General features: G+C 44.8%; 1 protein-coding gene across 7 annotated transcripts in view; it reads right to left on the reverse strand.

Annotated features, from left to right (window-relative positions):
• The window catches only part of MAP7D2 (MAP7 domain containing 2), a 110,631-nt gene that overhangs the window by 93,491 nt on the left and 567 nt on the right, over positions 1-16,573 (reverse strand). Inside the window, exon 1 of one of the 7 annotated variants that reach the window (XM_032389539.1) lies at positions 2,341-2,504. The exons of the other annotated variants lie outside the window; for them this stretch is intronic. The gene's annotated coding sequence lies outside the window, so the exon portion shown is untranslated. Of the gene's footprint in view, positions 1-2,340; positions 2,505-16,573 lie in introns of those variants that run through there. 7 annotated transcript variants of the gene reach the window in all.

Raw genomic sequence — 16,573 nt, forward strand, 5'->3', positions numbered from 1 at the left:
CCCGGGACTCCAGGATCATGACCTGAGCCGAAGGCAGTCACTTAACCAACTGAGCCACCCAGGCGCCCCAGAGATCTACATTCTTAATAAACTTATATTTTAAAGATTTTATGTGTGTGTGTGTGTGTGTGTGTGTGTGTGAGAGAGAGAGAGAGAGCACACAAGCAGGGGGAGTGGCAGAGGGAGAAGCAGGCTTCCCGCGGAGCAGGGAGCCCGATGTGAGACTCGATCCCAGGACCCCGGGATCATGACCTGAGCCGAAGGCAGATGCTTAACTGACTGAGCCACCCAGGCGCCCCTCTTAATAAACTTATAAACGTACAATACAATATTGTTGACTCCAGGTACAATGCCGTACAGCAGATCTCTAGAACTTACTCATCTTGTTTAACTGCAGCTTTATGTCTGTTGATTAGTACCTCCCCGTTCCCTGCTGCCCCTACCCCCTGGAAACCACCAATCCACTCTTTGATTCTGTGAATTTGTCTATTTTAGATGTTTCATATATGTGGAATATATGCATACAGTATTTGTCTTTCTATGACTGGCTTATTTCATAATGTCATCAAAGGTCCATCCACACTGTCACATATTGCAGAATTTTCTTCTTTTTTAAGGCTAGATAATATTCCATTATATGTATATACCACATTTTCTTTATCCATTCATTTGTACATAGATATTTGTTAGGTTGTTTCCACATGTTAGCTGTTGTGAACAGTGTTAATATCCCTGAGATCCTGATTTTAATTCTTTTGGATGTATACTCAGAAGTGGGATTGCTGGATCATAGGGTATAATTCTATTTTTACGTGGTTTTTTTTTTTTTTTTTGAGAAACCTTCATACTGTTTTCCACAGCAGCTGCACCAGTTTGCATTCTCACTAACAGTGCACAAGGGTTCCAATTTTCCACATCCTCACCAGCACTTGTTGTCTTTCGTTTTTTGATAATAGCCATCCTAACAGATATGAGGTGATACCTCATCAGTAAATTCTTAACTGAAGAAAGAGGTAAAAAGGCTACACAATGGGTAATTTGTGCAAAAAGTTAGATAAGGGAGACACCAATGTTACAGAAGTAAACACCAAACAAAAAGTCATGTAAGGAAGGTTTAGGGAACTGGGCCCCACAGAAGGCCCCGGGTTTCTTATGGAGACTGGGAGGTTTTGTCAAAAGGATGCTGAGTGGTTGTTCTGCCTGTTCACAGAGGGCAAAGCAAGAGGAGAGGCATTTAGAGGAGAGATGTCTATATGAACATAAAGGACTTCTTGACCTAGGAGATAAGGGGTGCCCCTCCAGCCTCAGAGAACGTGGAGCAAAGATCCACTGTCTGTCTTGGAAAAAGTTAACATGCACCTGCTTACAGGGGCAGTACCCCATGTTTTCTCTCAAGATCCCCTCCAGACCTGGTGTCAACCGAGGGTAACTCCAAAAGGCCAGGCCCTTGGTCTGAGTGTGGGAAGGTCAGTTCTCAGCAGGAATGCAGCCACATGACTTTTCCACAACTCAAATACGCCAGGCAGAGAGGAGAGGACATCCAGGAAGTCACTGGGACTCCATAAACATAGCCATGGCTCTGTTCAGCCTATCCCAATCCTCCTGGTATATGTGTCAGCCACACGACCCAAGGCCCAGTCATGCCTCCATGCTGGCATGGCTGGCTTGTTTGTAGATCATCCTGTGAATCACATGTGTACTTATTCAAATCCCTAAAGCTGTGACATTGTTAGTATGTCTCAACTGGGACCAATAACCCCAGCACAGGCCCAACATAGTAACTCCTACCCTGAGCTAGTATTTTTCTCAAAAGGCCAACTCCTTTATGATCTAAATATTGACCAGTCAGGTCTTGTCAGTGACAGAGAGGTTTTCTCGTGAGCGCCAAAGAAGTCCTATGCCACATCAATGGCAACATTTCTCTCACATATGCCACACCCCACAGGGTCAAAGTAATGCCAGGCTGCAGGAATGCTGCCAACACGTCAGTGGCCTGGAAAGATAAGACTGAGGCCCTGAAACCTTATAGCCCTCATGAAACCAGGGGTGTGCCCAGCAAAGTAAACTGGGAACAAAAAGAACAAGAGAGTACTTACTCATATTAGAATCTTCCCAAAGGAAGCCACAATTCGGTCTGCCTTTTGTCTAATACTAATTCCTCCTGCCAGGTTTATCTCCCTAGTGTCAAGACATCTGCACCCACCACTCTGTGTCCAGGGGCATAAGAAATTCTTTTCTACTCTGGCTTCACCTTCACCTCAGAAATTCCAGCCTCAAGTCTTCAAGGTGGTTTTAAGTCTACACACACTACATTCCTTGAGATCAAGAAACCCCACTCACCTTCCAGTCCTTCCTTCTGCAAGCCAGAAGCTGAAGTGTGTTGCTATACTGGAGCAGAATCCAGGGAAAAGGAAAACTTCAGACACTGCTAAGGTCCAAGATCAGACTCCCCAGAAGACTGCCTGCTGGAACTGCATTCCCCTCTCATTTACATATAAGGTGAAGTCATTTCCAACCAACGCCCTCAGGAGTTGAGGCCCACATCTCCTTCTACAGCATTACTCACTTATAGATTAACTATCTTGGGAAAGACAACAGCATGCAAAAGCTAGAAACCAGGTTCTTTGCTCTGGTCCTACTTTTTATTTGGGAGAAACCCTACTTCAAGCCAGAGATGGGACTGTAAGCACATGCTTTCATTTACATTTTTAGCTCTGCTCACTTCTCTATTAAAAAATGCCCTCAGTCATTACTTACCATCCAAGGAGCATTTACTGAACCAGCTATGACCTGCTGCATGAAGGATATATGGTTTGGCCAAGACAGAAGCATGTAAACAAATATTTATAATACTTGTCAGCTGCAATAAAGCTGTATCAGAGCAAAGGAAGACATACTGTCTGGAGGTGGTAGCTGTAGATGTACCCCCACATTCCCCTCAGAATGGCTAAAATTAAAAAGACTGACAATACCAACTGCTGACAAAGATGTGGAGGAACTGAAACTCTGATGCTTTCCTGATGGGAATGCAAAATGGTACAGCCAGGTGGTAGGTAGAATAATGTCCTCCCCCTCATCCCTGCCAAGATGTCCATGTCCTAATCCCTGGAATCTGTGAAAATGTTACCTTTTGTGACAAAAAGGCTTTTGCAGATGTGACTAAGTTAAGGTTGTTGAGATGGGAAGATTATCCAGGATTTCCCAAGTGGGCCCAATGCAATCACAGGGGAGGCAGGAGAGTGAGGGTGAGAGAGGAGATATGACAATGGAACAAGAAGTTGGAGAGAGAGATACTGGAAGCTACTGCTATGTTGCTGGCCTTGACAACAGAGGAAGGAGTCATGAGCCAAAGAATGCAGGCAGCCTCTAGAAGCTGGATGGAGAAGGCAAGGAAATGGGTTCTCGCCTTGCAGCCTCCAGAAAGGTTCTACTGACACATATTTTAGGACTTCTGACTTCCAGAATTATAAGATAATAAATTCATGTTGCTACAAGCCATTAAATTTGCAGTAGTTTCTTATAACCACAATAGGAAACTGCTTCCAACTGTTTGGAAAACAGTTTGGCACCATCTGCTAAAGATGAACATGTGCCTACCTTATGACCCAGCAATTCCACTTCGAGGCATATAAGCAATAGAGATGCATTTGTATGGGCACCAAGAGATGTGTACAAGCATGTTCATAGCAGTTTTAGTCAAAAGAATAAGAAGCTGGAAATAACCCATGTGTCCATTAGCAAAAGAATGGATGAAACAAACTACAGTAACAGTCACACAATGTAATACTGTTCAGAAATAAAAATAAATGAACAACTGATATATACAACATGAGTGAATCTTACAGACATAATACTGAGTGAAAAAAACCAGACAGAAAAAAGTATATACTTGGGGCGCCTGGGTGGCTCAGTCGGTGAGTGTCTGCCTTTAGTTCGGGTCATGGTCCCAGGGTCCTGGGATAGAGCCCTGCATTGGGTTCCTTCTCAGTGGGGAGCCTACTTTTCCCTCTGCCCCTCCCCCTGCTGGTGCTCTCTCTCTCACTCTCTCTCAAATGAATGAATAAAATCTTTAAAAAAAAAAAAGTATATACTTGATGAAAAAGTTCTGGAGATGGATGGCAGTGATGGATGCACAACAATGTGAATGTCCTTAATGCCACTGAACTTAAAAACTGCTAAAATAGTTTTAGATTATGTATATTATGCCATAATAAAAATGGGCATGCTATGTGAATCCATTTTAATAAAGTTCAAAAACAAGCAAAACTAAACACAGTGAAAAGAGGTGAGGGGGCACCTGAGTGGCTCTGTTGGTTAAGCGTCCGACTCGTGATACTCATGATTTCGGCTCAGGTCATGACCTCCTGGGTGGTGAGATCGAGCCCTGCGTAGCACTCCGTGCTCAGCGCAGAGTCTGCTTGAGTTTCTCTCTCCCTCTGCAACTCCCCATCACACACATGTTCTCTCTCTCTCAAATAAATAAATAAATCTTCAAAAAAAGAGGTGAGAACAATGGTTCCCTTTGGGGCCCACTGTCTAGGAGGGGGCATGAGGAAGCTTTCTAGGTGCTGGAAATGTTGGTTTTTGATCTGGGTGTTGGTTATATAGGTGTATAAATAAACATTCATCACACTATATGCTTAAGATCTGTGTACTTAAGTTTCCAAATGCCAACCTCAAGTTTATTTGCACATGATCTGATTTACCTGCATTAACATTATCAACACCATAATGGAAATGGGGGAGAAAAGAAAAATCCACCAAAAGTGTATGGTCGGGGAAGGCTTCAGGGAAGAGGTGAGATGTGACACAAGTACTAAAGGATGAACATGGCAGATACAGAGAGGAAGGGAATTCTGGGCACAGGGAAGAGCATGTCCATGAGCAGTGAAGCGTAAGCGGGTGCAGAGTGTGCTGGATGCTACAAGCTTCAAGTGGTCACTGGCCAGAGAGAGGGGGCTGGAAGGGTAAGTGGGAGCCCCATTTCAACATACCTGCCCTATCAGCAGTTTAGACTACACTCATGCTAGGCAAATGTCAGAGGTGGTTAGGTAAGAGAGTGATAAGATGGATCCACGACAGGAGGGTGACGTGGATGGAGGGACAGAAACCTCTAAGGCTCTTGTAATAATGGTCAGGCCCCAGATGACAGGTCTAACCCAGGCAAGAGGGATGGGGTCATAAGAGATAAAGGAGAAAGCAGAAGTCCCTGCTTGGTCGTAATGGGGGAGGTTAAGGGGAAAGTTGGTAAGTCTGTTGGCTCCAAGACTACTTGGCTGTGATCCCCATGACAAAAGGGTGAAGGAAAACCTACCCTTTCCCTTGCCTCCTGAGCTGGCAATGGAGGATCACAGTATCTCAAGAGTTGGAAAGCACCAGTCAGATTTCCTAGTGTACCGTCTTACAGACAAGCAACTAAGTTCTTCTCATGGGCCAACAGCTGTGGCCACAGTTTGTAAAGAACAAGCTGGAACAAGAGAGCTGAGGCTTATCTACTTAGGTGAGTATGTCCTAGAGAAGAGGGAATATGACTCATTCAGCTGTGGTGCCCAATGCCCCCAAATGCCCTCACCAACCTCACCTTCCACCATAGGGTTCTCTGGCCTAAGCCTATGGTCTCAGTCCCTGCCAGTCTTTCACTAGAAAAGTTCTCCCCACAGGCCACCCAAATCCTGTACAGCTCATGGTTTCATCTAATGGTTTGGTAATGCCTTGTAAGTCAATCCAATTTATCCTCCAGCCAATTTGTAGAGCCAAAAATGAGGCAGGGACAGAGAGGAGTTGGCTGACCATGGGCACCCCAGGGCCACCAGGAGCCAGAAATAAGTCTTGGGTACTAGATTCCATCATGGCCCTACAGATCTGATATGAACAACAGGAGGTAACTTCTGGGTTCTGTACTTGATGGCCTGTGCACATGTGAGAATGGCTGAATAATGACCAAATACCACAGCTTGTAGAGGAGAAACCAAGAATAGATGAGTTTGAAGTAACTTGTTTAAGGCCTGAAACTTATTCCTCATTTCAGATCCTCATCTGGCAAGGTTAGTCAACATTTAGTTAACTGCACAGTCCAATTCAGGAGCCACTACCACATGTGGTTATTTGAATTTAAATTATCTAAAATCAAATACAATTAAAAACTCAGTTCCTCAGTGCTCCATAGCCCCACGGTGGCTGGTGGCTACCATGTGGAACATAGAACATCTGCATCCTCACGGAAAGTTCTATTGGGCAGCCCGGATCCTTGCATGTGGTATCTCCTGCTTGAACTGGCCTGATTATAAGAGGCATTCACTCTAGAGGTGTCTGGGTGGCACAAGTGGTTAAGCACCTGACTCTTGGTTTTGGCTCAGGTTGTAATCTTGTGGTCGTGAGACTGAGCCTTGCGTCAGGCTCTCTCTCCCTCTCCCTCTGCCCTCTCCCTCTGCCCCTCTCCCCCCAGCTCTCTCTCTCTAAAGTAAATAAATCTTTAAAAGATTTCACTCTGAAATCTTCTTTACACACGAAAGTGGCAAGAATCCTTTTAATTTTTTTAAGTTATTTTTTTAAAGATTTTATTCATTTATCAGCAAGAGTGAGCACACAAGCAGGGGGAGCCCAATGTGGGGCTTGATCCCTGGACCCTGGGATCATGACCCAAGCCGAAGGCAGACGCCTAACCCACTGAGCCACCCAGGCGTCCCAAGAATCCTTTTAGTTTTTAACTAATAAAGATGAAATTATGTACCACAAAGGATATTCAGTACTCCTTAATAGAAAGGCCCCAAGTCTTCTGGGGTCCCTTAGTCAAAACTGAGAGAAAGTAAAAGACAACTAAGAGAAATTAAAGCTAACACAGTAGAGTGAAACGGTCCACATTCTGCTTTCTTGACCGTTCTACTATAAAAAGAGCTAATCTCATCCCAGAAGATTAGGGATATGTCAAAACTAATGGACCATTAATAAGAAGCAATTATTCTTTAGAAATAATTTATGACTGACAAAAACAAAATCAAGTTAAGTGGAAATTTAGGTGGGTGAGGAGGGGAAAAAAAGGAAAGCAGAAACACGTTTTGCAGTAAGAAAACTACAATTAGAATTAGTAATTTCTAAAAGAGAGCTTACAGTCTGAAGATGTAACTAAAACAGCTTAAATAATATTGGTTACCTAGCTAATGAAAATGATCACTTAAATTTTGTTCATAACATACATCTCCACTGGGGGAAAAGTTATCCAAGTGAAAGGAAAGCTTCCACTGAAGGCTATCATAATATCTCACCACCACTTATCACCCTTGACGAGTGCTCCAGAGAACCCAACACACACAATTAAGGTAGAAAAGAACAAAAACTCCTAAGAGGGAACACCACTCCCATGCACAAGGATGGTTCCTTCTCTGGTAAGTGGAGAGCACACCCAGGTGCTCAGGAAAGGGGAAAGGAATCTTGGGGGGGGGGTTAAAAAATAAGCTCAGGAGAATCCCATTTTGTCCAGTTTATAATTCAGATAGCTATTTCAAGTTAAGAGGACATATTAAGGTGGTGTTTTGAAACAAGGACACAAAGCACTGTTTAATTAAGGGCTTTAGGTGCCTGGTAAATAAAACACTCAAGCTACAGGGGCATTTCCTGCTCTGTATTTATTAATTTCAGGCATTCATTTATGCCCTCCTTCTGCTTATATAAAATAGAACAGAAATAAATAGAAAAATAGAGCTAAGGGGTGCCTGGGTAGCTCAGTCGGTTAAGCGTCTGCCTTCGGCTTAGGTCATGATCCCAGGGTCCTAGGATCGAGCCCCACATTGGGCTCAGTGGGGAGTCTGCTTCTCCCTCTGCCCCCCCATGCTCTCGCTCTCTCTCTCTCTCAAATAAATAAAATCTTTTAAAAAAATGGAGCTAAGGGGCCCCTGGGTGGCTCAGATGGTTAAGCGTCTGCCTTTGGCTCGGGTCATGATCCCAGGGTCCTGGGATCGAGCCCCACGACCAGCTCCTGGCTCAGCAGGGAGCCTGCTTCTGCTTCTCCCTCTCCCTCTGCCTCTCCCCCTGCTCATGCTCTCTCTCTCTGTATCTCTGTGTCTCAAACAAATAAATAAATCTTTAAAAAAAATAAAAATTAAAAAAATAGAGCTAAGAAGGAAGTTAAGCCAATATACCTACCACACTAACCCAGGTTCCACACTGGTGGACTTGCTAAGCCAATAGGTAATTCTTTTTTTTTAAGACTTATTTATTTATTAGAGAGAGGGAGAGGGAAAGGGAGAGAGAATGAGAATGAAAGTGGGGGAAGGGGCAGAGGGAGAGAGAGAATCCTCAAGCAGACTTCCCACTGAGCAGGGAGCCTGATTCGGGGCTCGATCCCAGGACCCTGAGATCATGACCCGAGCCGAAATCCGAGAGTAGGCCACTTAAGTGACTGAGCCACCGAGACTCTCCAACCAGTAGTTAATTTCTAAGACTTAGGTGTCAAAGAGAGAGAAAGAGCAATGGCTCAGGAGGAAGACAACTTGGTCTGGGCAGGGACTTGTCCTGCAGGCCCTGAAAGTGAGTGCTGGCTAACTGGCCCTGCCCAACTAAGTCCCTTTCTAGCCAGTGCCAGCTCTCTCACATAATCAAACCCAGGACATGGGGGTGGGACCAGCCTGTGAATTCACTGGAACTGCCCAATAACGTGGTCCCCAGAGTTTGTCCTGTCAACCAATAGGAACCTGCTGATCATAATGAGCAAGTAGCTTCTGTAAACAGGTACTAGGAAGACACAGCACCAACTCTGGGGGGAAATGACGAGACCTGACCTCACAGAGCCCATCCTAACCCAGAGGATTCCCCACAGGACCCCAACACTGAACTTGGGAGATCCTGAGCTGGTTAATACTGCTGTCTCCTGGGCGCCTGGGTGGCTCAGTCGTTGGGCGTCTGCCTTCAGCTCAGGTCATGATCCCAGGGTCCTGGGATCGAGCCCCGCATCGGGCTCCCTGCTCTGCGGGAGGCCTGCTTCTCCCTCTCCCACTCCCCCTGCTTGTGTTCCCTCTCTTGCTCTCTCTCTCTCTCTCTGTCAAATAAATAAACAAAATCTTAAAAAAAAAAAAAATACTGCTGTCTCCTCCCATCTTTCTATCAGTCTTATACCATGCTTTCCACTGATAACAGCTTAACAATTACCACAAAGTCAAGCCTACCCTCTTTCCACAGCGTGTCAGGTCACCAAGACAACATTTTGTGTGAGGACCTTACCACTTGGCCACACTGGAGAAAGCAAATGGTGCTTCTCCCTTCAAGCGCCTGGGGATTAAACCTGTTTTGCCTTATTGTAGGGGAGACCATTTTATCAAAGCCTCTTTCCATTTCCATCATGCCTACCCATGTTGCACTGAATACCACAGCACACATTCATACCACTCTCGACAGCACTCAAAACCATTGTGCCCTATGTGACCATGGTGTCATTCCTACAGCAAAAGAACTTTCTGCCATGATGGAAATGGTCTAGATCAGTGAGTCCTGTCCAATATGCTAGCGACTAGTCACAGTTGGCTCCTGAGCACTTGAAATGTGACCAGTCCAAATGGAGACATGCTGAAAGCATAAAATAGATACTGGTTTTGGAAGACTTAGTGCAAAGAATACGTTGTGAGATCTCTTATTAATAATTCTTTATATTAATTACATGTTGAAATGATAGTATTTTGGGTATACTGGGTTAAATAAATTTTTAAAAAGACTTTATTTATTTGACAGAGAGAGACAGCGAGAGAGGGAACAAAAGCAGGGGGAGTGGGAGAGGGAGAAGCAGGCTTCCCGCCGAGCAGGGGGCCTGATGCGGGGCTCGATCCCAGGACCCTGTGATCATGACCTGAGCCGAAGGCAGACGCTTAACCGACTGAGCCACCCAGGCATCCCTGAATAAACTGTATTATAATGACTTCACCTTTTTCGTTTTTACTTTTTCAAATGCAGCTGCTAGAAAATTTAGGATTATATATATGGCTAGCATGCTAGGTGTATTATCCAGCACCAACCTATACTATTATTATTTTTTCTTTAAATTGAGTTCTTTTCATTTTCTACTCATTCTGAAAATATTCATGAAATTACAGTTTGATGTACTAGTTGTATTTTTATAATACAATTTAAAAATCCCACAACTATTAACCTAAAATTGAAAAGATTAATCTGTCCATATGTAACCTAAAACCCTCTTGTGTACCACACCCTTTGGGAAATGCTAGCCCAGGGCAGAGCTACTCAGAGTGTGGCCCGTCAATGGGTGCCAGTCTCCTTACTGTTCGTTATCACTCACAATAAGGACATGCATTTAGAAACATTTATAGCAATTTGACAGACTAATCTAATATCCACTGATGCCTTGGAATCTACTATCTAATATTTAAAAATCAGGAGTTATATTTTCCATGTCCTTTACATTTTATTTTTCTAGTAAGTCTTTTTTATTCTATTTTGCCAAGATACTGGTCAACAACAGATTGGAAATTAGAAACAAGAAACAAACACCAAACTGGTCACCAGAATTAGTTTGAGACACACTGGCCTACAGTGTAAGAGAATCTTCCCTGGGCCTTCTGGAGTGATAACCCAAGAACTGCAATCCTCAGTCATACCCAACAGTGCCCTAAGACATAAAAGTGTAGTAAGGAGATCTTCCAGAGCCCAACAATAAAGGCTGGCACAGAGAGAGTAGGAAGTTGATTCCTGGCAAACCAGAAATCCTGTTAAATGGAAATTTTCTTCCTCTAAGCATTTTAATTTAGAAAATTTTTGCTGTAATTCTAAGAAATGTGGGTCCTCATTACCTTTGGGGAGAAAAACTGTATCCTAAGGAAAAGGCACACAAAATCCTTATAAAATGTGGACCTAGAGTACTGAGCTAGATCTCGAGAGGGGTACAGTTGTGTCAGCTGGAGTCGCAGTAAGCCCGGAGCTCACTTGGTGTGTGAGAGGAGTTTGTTATAATCTATCTAGGAAGGCACATGTGGCATGAAGGTTAAAAATACTTAACTCTGGAGTCAAAAACACTGGCTTGCCACTTACTATATGACCTTGAGCAAATTATTTAACCTCTTTTACATTCAACATACCTGTTGCAGTAGAGAATCTCCAAAAAAGGAGATTCCTCCTCTACCCGTAGGTGCTTGCCACTCCTCACATCAAGAGGTAGAATCTAGCTCCCTCCCCTTGAATCTGGGCGGGCCCTGTGACTTGCTTTAGCCACTGAATGCAGGAAAAGTGACATTCTGGGACTTCCAAGCCCAGGCGTTAAGAGAACTGGTAAATTCTGCTTCCTCACTCTTGAAGAACAGCTGCTATGCTGTGAGAAGTCCAGGACTGACTCCCTGTGATTAGATACCTGGCCCATGACAGGCCATGTTGGACATTACAAACCCAAGTGAGCTCCCAGCTGACTGCGACTCCAGCTGACACCACATGGAACAGGAAAACTAATCAACTGAGCCCAACGAACACCCAGAATCGTGAGAAATAGTAAGTTATGGTTTGCTACACAGCAATAGAGAATTGAAACATCTCTAAAATGAGGATAAAAACAGAAAAAAAAACAGTATAAAGAGTGGTTGTAAGGAATAAAGTAAAATAATGTACGACAAGTGCTTATAATGGTGCTTGGCACATAAGTGCTCAACAATCGGCAGCTGTTACCATTTGAGGAGCTAAAATGAACACGTGCAGTGTGTAACTGCAGGCTGTCTGGGAGGGAGATTACATTCAGGGTCTGCTGCCTTGCAGGCGCTGAGCACCAGAAAGCACAGAAGGTGGCAAGGCAAGGCTTTGTGGTGAAACACGTATTGGACCTGAAAGATGGAGACTGCAGAATGATGGTTTCTAAACCTCTGATGCAAGGAGACCCACCCATGGACTGCCAGGCAAGAACAACATGTGTCTGCACCAAAGGCTGAAGACCGCCCGGCAGAACCCCAGAGGTCTCTACAGAGTAGATGGGTGGCTGCCCGCACCTGGGGGGAGGGCAGTGAGGGGGAATGGGGAATGACTGCTAATGGGTATGGGGTTTCTCTGGGAGTGATGAAAATGTTCTAAAATTGGCTCTGGTGATGGCTGTACAACTCTGTGAAAATACTGAAAATCATTGAATTGTGCAATTTAAAAGGGTGAAATGTATATAAAAAATGTCTCACTAAAGTTATTACTACGTAGTAAAGAGGAGAGTAAAAATGAAGAGGGTGGAGATGACAAAGGAGCAAGAAGCATTCCATAGGGTTGTCTGGGGCTAACAGATGCCAGCCTATTTGGCGTCAAGAGGAAAAGCAGGTATTTTCAGATAGTGAATGAACCCAATGCCAGCCAGGAGCTGTGTACCCTGGAGACACACCCTACTCTTCCAAAGGATCACGGGAATTTTGCATGACTATTTGACGGCTGTGTAGCTCACTCATACCTGTCTTCCTTTTGCTTAAGCCACAACCTGAACTCTGCTAATCACATGGCTTTTAAAAAGAGGAAAACTTCCTAGTCAAAAAGATAGCAAAAATGCTTCCTGACAGAAAAGCAGATAAAGGCCTACATTCAGACAGACCTCAGAGGTGGATGAGGGGGATTCCGAAGCTTAGCCTACCCCAGAGCCCCAGATGCCAACTCCACATTTGAAGGAGGTCACCTGAGATGTGAGATGGGCAGTGGGCAATCTCCTCCAGGCCACAGTCCCCCAAAAGCAGCTACCCCCAACCACAGCCACTTCCTGGGAAAGTTTTCAAATCCTTGGACTGCTGCCAGAGCCAATGCAGCACACCAATAGTCCCCCCAAACCAGGCAGTATCAGCAGCAGCAGCATCCTGGGAGCTGAGTGCATTCCGAGTTATATCCTGTTAAATCCTCCCAACAAGGCCCACCAGACTGTGCACCAACATCCCCCAGAAATCCCCATCTCTTCCTGCTCAAATCAACCCTGCAAATCCTTGTTTTATAAGTCAATCCATATAATTCCTATAAAAGAGGGGATGTTCTTTTAAAAAAACCAAACTACTCCAGAAGATGGGGCATCTGAATAAGAGGAAAACATCTTTTAATCTTGGAGAGGAAGAAGGGTTAGAAATAGAAATGAAAGACTTTGACTACTTGTGTCACCAGGGTTGGGACATCAGAAGAGAAACCGCTGATGGTCAGGCAGACTTTCAGCGGTTTGCCCTGACGGTCCTGCCAAGTCCTAGTCCCATAGTGCCATCACTAAACAAGGCCAGAAGCCCCAGACCAAACACAACTTTGTGTCTTTCCCTCGTAACCCATGGGTCCTTCCTAATGCCAAGAGGACCCGAGAGGTTAATACGCATGCACAAATTCAACTTGCTCTTCTTAGGTCCAAACAGTTTTAGAATTCAACTGTTCAGGGTGCCCGGCCAGGGTGTTCAGTTGGTAGAGCATGCAACTCTTGGTCTAGGGGTTGTGAGTTCAAGTCCCATACTGGGTGTAGAGATTACGTAAAAATCTTTTATAAAAAAAGAACTAAAGTATTCAAGAATAGTCTTAAATACAATTTTTAAAAAAGATGAAGAATTCTGATTTCTTGGGGACCTACTGTCAGCCTTTCCTACTCAGTCCCACCCTACTTTGGCCCCTGAGGGAGGGTCTCCTGAACTTTTGCACCCCTACTTTCTCCTGATCTAGGGTAGGGGATGGAAACTTGCAAGTGGAAGGACAAAAGGGAACCTCATCTTTCCTCAAAGCAATTCTCTCCTTACCAGGGAACAATGGGCAAATGAGTTCAACTCAATAAACAACATTCACCCATCGAATGCACCGGAAAACTCAACAGGTCTTAGGAAACATGTTTTGTCATTCCACTATCACAAACTCCACCAACACACTGCTTTCATCCAACTCATGAATATTTACTGAGCACTGGACCCAGTTGTAGCTGCTCCCAGCATAATGCAATTGTTAAACACCAGTTATAGACTTACTGTGTACCTGTATCAGGTGGCACTGAGAGAGGCACCTATAACCTAGACCTAGGCCTTGTTCTCAAGCCGATGATATAATAAGAAGTAACTGTTAACCAGCTTGACACTTACTGCATGTCAGGCACTGCTTTACAGATACTAATTCCTTCCTCAAAGCAGTGCTTCTGTCTCCCCATGTTGTTCTTTTTTTTTTCTTTTTAGATTTTATTTATTTATTTGACAGAGAGAGAATGAGAGAGAGAGAGCACATGAGAGGGGGTAGGGTCAGAGGGCGAAGCAGACTCCCTGCTGAGCAGGGAGCCCGATGCGGGACTCGATCCAGGGACTCCAGGATCATGACCTGAGCCGAAGGCAGTCGCTTAACCAACTGAGCCCCCCAGGCGCCCTCCCCATGTTGTTCTTAATCCCATCTTAAAGGTGAGAAAACTGAAGCTCAAGATGTCCAATAATTTCCCTGAGGTGAGACTGCAGGAAAGTGGCGAGGTGGCATTCACGCCCAGGCATTCTGGCGCTCAATCTCCTCAGCTTCAGCAGCAGCAGAAGCCACCAGCACAGGGTCTGGCTTACAGTGGGTACTCAAAGAAGGCCTGCTGAGAGGAGCTGATGGTTAATGTAACAGGCAGAATAAGAGTGTTTTGCTGAAGGTGCCTCAGGCACAGACAATAAGAAGCTCCTTAATTCTGACTGAGAGGAGCCTAGAGGGAGGAAGTGAACCCTGGAAAGGGAAAAGGGAAGAAGGGGGCATTTCAGGCTGAGGGGAGCACAGGATCTGTGTGACACCGAGGCAGTCTTACAGCTGAGATCCGGTGATTCTATCTGCTGGCTAAAGGTATTTAAGCAGATCCAAGCAACAAGGGTTTGCTCGTCATTAGTTAAACGGTGCATACAACAAAGCACTAGAAAGAACAGTAAATTTGCTAATTTCCATCCTGGGGGTAAATAAAAGGAAAGAAAAAAAGGATCACTGGTGGGTAATGGGAACGTGCACAGGATTTCAATATTGGAAGAACCTGTTGTTAAAGGAAACCACCAGAGGTATTCCCTAGTCACCTTCTACAACAGTTCCTAGGAAAACCACTCACCAACTCACATCCCCCAGATGTGCAGGTTGAATCTCATTAGGAATGGATCCCAAATGATAAGGCCTCTGGGCAACCAAGAATAATCAGCATCCAGAATGGACTATAATAAAACCTCAATAATTCAGATTTTACTAAGGATATTATTTTTCTAAGTAACTGGCCTCACTAGCCCTCAAAAGAACAAACCATGGTACTACCTGGCCCCTAAATTGAACACTCCCAATTTTTCCACACCAACTGTAACGCATGTAAGTGTAATATTTTAAACCTTCACATGCGTTTCTACGGTTCCAGTTTCAAATAAAGGAAAACAGCTTTAAGCTAATCTTAATATCAGTAGAGAATGCATTAAATGGTTCTACAATAAAGTTTCCTACTAGGGCTTAATAAGAATGCCCCCTTCTTAAGTTCCTTCAAAGAAATTTAAATTCCACAGATAAATTGCAAGCCCAACCAAAAATCCCCTCCCCGCCCTTAAAACATGGAAATAACCTATTATTTAAACTCCCAAATGAAACTGCAAACTTCAACAACCTTTCCAATATTTTCTTCTGCTAGGTTTCCCTCCCCCAAAGCTGATTCTGACGGCTGGGTGGGTTGGTGGGTTCTGGGTTCTTTCCTAGCAGACACATCTGAGTTTCTCAAATCAAGCAAAAAGAATGAAAATAGAAGTATACATATTTATAGTATTTATATCACTAACCTGTGATATTTGTTAAATTCTGCCTTTAAAAATGCACGATGAAAAACGCAAATTGGGAAAGACTTAAGCCACCTCCTCCTATGAACGATGCAAATGAAGGCCCAATCAGAAAATACCTCCCACCCACCACGAAAAGCATGTTTTAAGTGACTAAAGAACATTTCCCTTGATTTCTTTCTCTTCCTTGGTTCACCTCATATAAAATACTCATATCTTCACTGTGTGATAATTCTTCGAATCAGATACTTAAGATCTGTGCGCTTTTGTGGTATGCATGTTATACTACAGTAAAAAAATGTTTTAAAAATAGGTCACATTAACTTAAAAAAATAAGTGTTGCTAGGAAAAACAGCAGGAAATCGGTTTCCTCGCTGCTTGCACCCCCGCACTACCTGCAACCACTTTACAGAACGTCGAAGACATGAGACCTGCTTATCTAAAATTCTGCCATATGTCCTCAAAATCTCCCCCTGCTTCGCTCATTTTTGGGCAGTCCATTGGGGCACCAGCCCTCCATAGCTCCTAGCAGTTGCAGCCTCGCGGGCTGGGAGACGCAGTGGTCGCGCTGCCACTCGAGGGGGCCTGCGGCCCCCCGCCAGGCCCCTGGGCAACACACCCGAGGCCTGCGGGAGCGCCTGCGGGTTGGCGGGGGAACCCGGCCCGGGGCTCGCGCCCGGCCGCCCAGACGGCGCTCCGCCCCTGTCAGTAGGTGATGTGCCGGATCTGCCCCCGGGATGCCGCGAAGCAAGAAGCCGGGCCACCTTCAGGGCCGGCTGCAGCTGCCGCTCGCGCGCATTTCCCAAGACGCAGAGCAGGCGAGCGCGCAGGCCCCGGCGACCCCCCGGAGCCCGCTCAGCTTTCCC

Source organism: Phoca vitulina, unplaced genomic scaffold (genome assembly GCF_004348235.1).
Source record: "Phoca vitulina isolate PV1807 unplaced genomic scaffold, GSC_HSeal_1.0 scaffold55, whole genome shotgun sequence".
Taxonomy (NCBI): domain Eukaryota; kingdom Metazoa; phylum Chordata; class Mammalia; order Carnivora; family Phocidae; genus Phoca; species Phoca vitulina.